General features: G+C 34.5%; 1 pseudogene; it reads right to left on the reverse strand.

Annotated features, from left to right (window-relative positions):
• Positions 1 to 2,256: 2,256 nt before the first annotated feature.
• LOC123819163 lies at positions 2,257 to 2,432 on the reverse strand (annotated as a pseudogene).
• Between the last annotated feature and the right edge of the window lie 5,625 nt (positions 2,433 to 8,057).

The following is an 8,057-nucleotide window of genomic DNA, read 5'->3' on the forward strand; positions in this document are numbered from 1 at the left end:
TCATAATGTAAATGGGTCAAAGTTTATTTAGCCTTTCCCACAGCTAATGGATATTTAAGTTATTTCTATTTTTTGATATTACATACAATCCCATGTATTTTTTGACTGAGGGTATTATACAGAATTTGCTTTTCCCTACAAAGGAGAAAAAGTGAAGCTTCTCTGTATCTTATCTTGTGGTTGAAGATAACAGAAGAAGTCAGAACTGAAAGGGACTTTAGACATCCCCTTTCTCCTCAAACTTCTATATCTTTTCTCCTATCTTTATGTACAGGTAATGACTTCGTTTCCTATTTTCTTGAGAAAATAGAAGTAATCAGAAGAGATAATCCACCAGTTCCCATTGCCACATTACACATCTACCTGCAGCTTCTGTACTTTATACTTGGCCCTCTATTTAGTAACTTTGGATGAGCCATTTGTGCTACTAGCTAAGGATAATGTCTCCTCATACACAGTAGATTTTACTCTCCTTGCATTCCCAAAGACAGGGCCAGAACAATTCTCTCACCCTTCTGTACCTCAATTTTTCTCTCTCTAATGGGTCATTCTCATTAGCATACAATCATGTTATTTATCCCATCTTAAAAAGAACACTCTTTCTTGACTCAACTCTCTCTTGTAGATACTGCCCTATTTCTTTGCTACTTTCTGCAGTGAAATTTCTCAAAAATGTTGTTTATACTCACAGACTCAAATTATTCTTCTCTCATTCTGTTTTGAGATTCATTTACTCAGGCTTTTGTTCCTACTACTCACCAAAAATGGTCTTATCAAGGTCATACACAAGTGAATTCTACAACTGGCTTTTATTTTTTTACTTATCATCAGCATTTGATACAGCAGTTGATTATTTCTTCCTACTGTGACACATTTCCTCCACCTAACTTCTAGGTCACCACTTGTAATGATGTCTCCTCTCTCATTTTTGACATTGGTAATATGTGTCCTTTTTCTTTTTTACTGATCAGTCTAAATAAAATTTATCAATTTTATTGATCCTCTCAATGAACCAGCTTTTGATTTTATTAATTTTCTCTATTGTTTTCCTATTCTCTATTTCATTGATTTCTATTCTGTTGTTTATTTTTTCCTTTCTTATACATATTTTGGGTTTTATATTATCTTTGTTTTCTAATTTTCTTAAGGGACAAACTGAGGTCATTGATTGCAGAACGTTTTTTAAAAATACAGGTCTGTAGTGCTATACATTTCCTTTAAAGTATTCTCTTAAGTGGCACACCATAATTCTAACTTGTTATGTTTTCATTTTTATTCAGTGTAAAATACTTTCTAATTTCTCTCTTGGTTTTTTCTTTTACCCATGGGTTATCTAGAAGTGATTTTGTTGTTGTTGTTGTTTGTTTTGTTCACAAATATTTAGGAATTTTCCAGTTAGCTTTCTGGTATGTATTTTCCATTTTAATTCCATTGATTCAGAAAGCTATGTTATTTGATTGCTTTAAAATTTATGAACATAGCCCTGGCTGGTGTAGCTCAGTGGATTGAGCGCGGGCTGCGAACCAAAGTGTCGCAGGTTCGATTCCCAGTCAGGGTACATGCCTGGGTTGCAGGCCATGACCCCCAGCAACAGCACATTGATGTTTCTCTCTCTCTCTCTCTCTCTCTCCCTCCCTTCCCTCTCTAAAAAAATAAATAAATAAAATATTTAAAAAATTTATGAACACTTGTTTTTTAGCCTAAAATATGGTGTGTCTTGACAAATGCTCCATGTGCACATGAAAAGAATATGTATTCTGCTGTTGTTGTGTGGAGTATAATATAAATGACAATTAGGTCAAGGCAGTTTATAGTGTTTTTCCAAACTAATATATTCTTACTTCTTTTTGTTTGCTTGTTATATCAATCATTCAGAAGGAGTTACTGATATTTAGTCATAATTATCCATTTGTCTATTTCTTCTTGCAATTTTACCCTTTTACAACTTTCTCCTCCAAATTCTTTGAAAAGTTATCTTGACTATTCTTGTTCTTTTACTCTCACATAAGAATTTTATTTATTTTATTTTAAAAAATATTTCATTTATTTATTTTTAGAGAGAGAGGGAGAGAAGAAAAGAGGGAGCGAAACATCAGTGTGTGGTTGCCTCTCACACAGACCCTACTGTGGACCTGGCCTGAAACCCAGACATATGCTCTGACTGGGAATCGAACTGATGACCCTTTGGTTCCCAGGCCTGCACTCAATCCACTGAGCTACACCAGCCAGGGCATTCTTATGTTAGAATTTTAGATTAACTTGTTGAGTTCCATGAAAAACCCATACTTGGAACTCATTTAAATTATAGGCTATTTAGGAGAAATATTTTGTATCTTTTTGAAAAAAGTTCCTACCTGAGGATATGTTTATTGATTTTAAACTGATGAGAACAGATACTAAACATGATGTTAGCCAAAAGGCCAAGGAGCAATTATTTATTCATTTTAGAGAGAGAGAGAAAAGCATTAATGTGAGAGAGAAACATCAATCAGTTACCTCCCATATGCCCCATGACTGGGGATCAAACCCACAACCTAGGTATGTGCCCTGACTGGGGATTGAACCCACAATCTTTTGGTGTGTGGATAATGCTCCAACCAACTGAGCCACCTGGCCAGGGCAAGAATTTGTATTTTTATGATATTGTGTCTTCTCATCTATGAATATAGTACAATAAATCTTCAATATCATCAATAGGTTCTTGGAAATTGCAAAACCACATATAATGAAACCAATTTCACCATTGGCTAATGGATATAAACAAAAGTTAACCTCCTATGGAATATTTCTGGTCACAAAAATATCACCAAATTTCTAAATAAATAAAAACATCACCCAAACACTTCTAATATTAAACATTGAAATAAATGTGAACTATATACACATTTAAGAAAATAAAAACAAGCATGTTTTCAACTTGTTTATTATTGTTCAGGGTCTTGGGTGGCAGAAGCTTGTCCTGGCAAGGTGGGAACCCACCCTGGTCAGGAACCCTTTCCATGGAAAGGTGCATTCACAGGCACCCATATTCACTGAGACTATGACAGTGTAGACACACAGTTCACCGCACACGCACACCTTTGGGAAATGGGAGGAAACAGAGGACCTGGAGAAAACCCATGCAGACATAGAGAACATGAAAACTCCACACAGATAGTGACCTTGGGCAGAAATCAATTTTTTTCTCATCAAAGTTGTAAAAAAAGGTTATTGAAAAAAAAACATTTCTTGAGGAACTTCTGTATGTTGCTCCATTTATTTAGGTCTTTAATTTGCTTTTCCATAACTTTTGTTAGTTTTTTTTTCTGTAAATGCTCAGAAAAGGAAATCCGTTCATGAAATACATATTGAGTTTCCATTTTGCATCAGGCAGTGTTCTAGGCACTAAGGACCCACTGACAAGTAAACAAAAGTAGACATGGTCTCTATCCTCTTGGAGCATTATATTTGGGGATGCACTGAACAAGCATACAATAAAGAAGTAACAAATAAATAAATGAAATTTTTCAAAGAGCAACATGTTCTCTGAAGAAAACAAATAGGATAGTGTAATGAAGAATGTTGGAGGAAGAATTCATTAGATTTAAGTAGTCAGGAGAGCCTCTCTGAGGAGGTAGCATTTGAGTAGAGATTTAAATGACAACAAGAGAGAACCCAGAAGAAATCCAAGGGAAAGAAAAGTGCGGACAGAGACTACATAAGGCACAAAATATCTGTTGAGGAAATATAATAATGGCAATACCCCTAATAATGATAGCTATATTATTTGTATTGTACAGGGGTTATTTTTAAAACCTTATTTTTTTTTTACTTTTAGTTTTATAGAGAAGGGAAGGAGAGAGGGAGAGAAACATCAGTGTGTGGTTGTGTGTCACACATCCCCTACTGGGGATCTGGCCCACTACCCGGGCATGTGCCCTGACTGGGAATTGAACCAGCAACCTTTTGGTTTGCAGCCCCGTGCTCAATCCACTGAGCTACACCAGCCAGGGCTAAAGCCTTATTTTTATTAAATCATTATTAATGCATACCAAGTATCTCTATGAAGCAGGTGCTACTATGGACCCTGTTTTAAATTAAGAAAAGGAGCCCTGGCTGGTGTGACTTAGTGAGTTGCATGTTGTCCTGCAAACTAAATGGTCACCGGTTCAATCCCCAGTCAGGGCACATGCCTGGGCTGAGGCCAGGTTCCCAGTTGGGGGTATGGGAGAGGCAACCAATGGGTGTTTCTCTCGAACATCGATGTTTCTCTCCCTCCCTTCCTTTCTCTCTAAAAATAAATAAATAAAATTTTCAAAAATGGTAAGAAAAGGAAATAGAAAAATAAAATGAATTGCTGAATTTCATACAGCTACTAAGTACTAGAACAAAACTTTAAACCTAGGGAGCCTGGCTCTTAAGCCCACTTTCTTAATTATAAATCAGTGTGGCTGAATTGTATGGTGTAAATTATCTGAATTCTGTGGTAGTCCTTGAGGTTAGAAAGGAAGTGTTTTAATAAGACCTCTCCCAGGTGATGCAGATACTTCAGAGACTACATGCAAAACAAATATATAGACTTTACATAATATACTCAGAGAAGTCACTAAACAAACACACAACAATAGGAACAACAAAAATTCTGGGAGTAGAGAGAATCTAATTTTCAGAATTGCCACATTATATTCTTTAAAATACCAAGTTTGCCACAGAAAAATATCAAACATACAGAAAAAAACTGTCACCTATATATAGGAAAAAAGTAATGAATAGAAATGTTTTTGAGGAAGTTCTGATGTAGGGTTCACTAGACTATGAATTAAATGAGCTATTTTAAATATATTTAAGAAGTAAAGGAAGCCATGTCTGAAGAACTAAAGGAAACTATGAGAAAGATGTCTCACTAAATATTGATAAAGGAGCATAAATTACACATATAAAAAGAATCAAATGGAAACTCGAGAGATGAAGAACATAATGACTGAAATGAAATGGTCACTAGAGGAGCTCATCAGCAAATATGATTAGAGAGAAGAACCAAGGAACTTAAATCAATTGAAATTATCCAATTTGACTCATAGAAAGAAAGAAAAAAGAATGAAGGAAAATTAACAGAGCTACAAAGAACACTTAAAACTCAACAATAAGTAAACAAAGAATCCAATTAAAAATGGGTAAAAGGTCTGAATAGACACCTCACCAAAGAAAATATACAGATGGTAAATAATCATCTGAAAAGATTTAGAGAAATGAGTCATTATGGTATTACAAGTTAAAAGTACAATGAGATACCATTATATACCTATTAGAGTGGCTGAAATCCAGAACACTGACAACACGAAATGTTGATGAAGCAACAGGAACATTCATTCATTGCTGGTGGGAATGTAAATGGTACAGCCATTTTGGAAAACAGTTTGGTTGTTTCTTACAATACTAAATATTCTTTTAGTGTGATATAGCAATCACCCTCCTTGGTATATATCCAAGGGAGTTTAAAACTTGTGTCCACACAAAATCCTGCATATAGGTGTTTATATCATCTTTATTCATCATTACCAAACCTTGGAAGCAAGCAAGTATCATTCAGTAAATGAATAATTAAATAACTGTGGTACATTCACATAATGGAGTATTATTCAGTGCTAAAAAAATGGGCCATCAAGACATGAAAAGACATTGAAAAACATTGATGCATAATACTAAATGAAAGAAGCCAATCTGAAAAGGCTACATACTATATGATTTTGACTATTTGACATCCTAAAAAGAGGCAAAACTATGGAGACAGTAAAAAATCAGTGGTTGCCAGGGGTTAGGTGGAAGAGAGTGAGGGATAAATTGACAAATCACAGAGGATTTTTTTAGGGTAGTGAAAATATTCTGTATAATACTATAATGGTGGATATATGTCAAAACCCATAGAATATACAAAAGTTGAACCTAACACAAATTATGGACTTTGGATGATAATGATGTTTCATTTTAAGTTTATCAATTATAACAAATGTACAAGTCTGGCAATAATAAAGTTTAGGGTAAACGAAATAGAGAACAGGAAAACAATAGAGAAAAGCAATAAAGCTGAGAGTCATGTTTTTAAAACATCAACAAAATTGACAGATCTTTAGTTATATTGACAAAGAAAAAAGATAGTATCACATTTCTAAAATCATGAATAAAAAAGGATACACTACTACTGACTTTACAAAATAAAAAAGAATTATAAGGGAATATTATGAATAGTTGTATGCCAGCACACGAGATAACCTAGTATATGATCCAGAAGTTTCACTCCTGGTTATATAGTATGAGAATATAAACAGAAATGTAAACAGCTCAAAGGTCCATCTAACTGTTGAATGAATAGATAAAATGTGATAAATACATATAATGAAATATTATTCAGCCATGAAAAGAATGAAGTACAGATACATTCTACAACATGGATGTGCTTTGAAAACATTATGCTAAGTGAAAGCAGTCAGACAGAAAAGGTCACAAATTGCACGTTTTTATTGATATGAACTCTCTAGAAGGGGCAAATCCATAGAGAGAGAAAGGAGATTAGTGGTTTCAAGAAGCTGGAAGTAGGAAGCAAAGGAGAGAGACTGCTAAAGGAATGGTGTTTCTTTTGGGGGGGGTAATTTAAATGCTGTGGAATTAGTGGTGATAGTTGCACAAGAAGTGATACCAGTAACAAAATAATAATGTCTGGCTATTTCTCTGTTAATATACTATAAACTGCAGAATTGTATACTTTGAAAGGATGAATTTTATGTTATATAAATTAAATCTCAAAAAATTATAGAGAAACATATAAAGCCAGGCTGCCTTATTTTAAATTTTGGCTATTGTCATAACCATTTACCTTAGCTAGGTTATGATTTAGCAACCATGGTAGATTCAATAACTTGGTCCCAATTCTTCATTACATTAATAGTGTTATTAAATATTCATACTCTTTTCATTGCATTATGGTGAGTGGATTATACTTTTGTACCTCCTGACTTTGAGATTGGCCATATGACTTGCTTTATCTAATAGGATGCTGGAGGACCTAATGCCAGTAGAACATTTGAAATATGCTTGGACTGTTGAGTTTGCCCTCTTGCAATTGTGCCATTGCATGAGAAGAACATGTCACTGATAGTTAATGGCTCTCCATCCTGGGCCCTAGAATGAGGCACATGGAGCAGGGCCACCCCATTGACCTGCCAACTTGAAAGCAAGAAATAAATGTTTATTACTACATGCCAATGAGATCCTGTGGTTGTTTGTTACACTGCCAAACACATGAACAAATAACCCAAGGATTTTGGTAGCTTACAATCACAATGGTTTACTTTTCAGTCATGTTATATGTACCCTCTGGGTCAGCTTCATTCTGCTCCAATGGTCCTCATTATCAGAACCAATCAATATGAGGGAATGGCTCCTCTCTCAAACACTGTTGGTCTCATAGGATAAAGGAAAAAAAGAACATGGCAAACTCAGAGGTGACTTCAATGCTTTCATTCAGAATATTTTATTTCTGTTCATATGTCATAGGACAAAGCAAGTGACATGGCCAAAGTAAATGTAACTAGTGAGGTGTAAAGTCACCAAAAGTAACATGGCCAAGGCTAATGTAAACTAGAAGTAGAGCCTAATATTTTAAACACAAATATAATCCTCAACAGTGACTTTGAGCATGTTATTTGACCTCTTTGTGCCTTGGTTCTCTCATCTCTAAAATGGGAATAATATCAGAACCTACCTAACAGAGTTATTATAAAGATTACAAGACTTACTTTGGTAGAGCACTTAAAATAGTGTCTGGCTAGATAGCGAATAGTAAATGCTGGATAAATTTGTCAAATAAAATAAATAAAGTACAGCCTATATAATTTCTTGTTGCCATAGTAAAAAAAAATACATTCAGCTCTCTGTCATTACATGCCTAGAAAGAAATATAATTTATTTATAAGGATTAAAAATCAAGGCACTCTTATTTTTTAAAATCTGTAATTTCAAAATTAAGCTTTAAAGAGCTATATCACTGTTCAAACTCCTTTAAAGATCTTCCTATTATGGGC

The sequence above is a fragment of the Phyllostomus hastatus genome, unplaced genomic scaffold (assembly GCF_019186645.2).
Source record: "Phyllostomus hastatus isolate PE091 unplaced genomic scaffold, TTU_PhHast_1.1 phas_contig_30, whole genome shotgun sequence".
In the NCBI taxonomy this organism is placed as follows: Eukaryota; Metazoa; Chordata; class Mammalia; order Chiroptera; family Phyllostomidae; genus Phyllostomus; species Phyllostomus hastatus.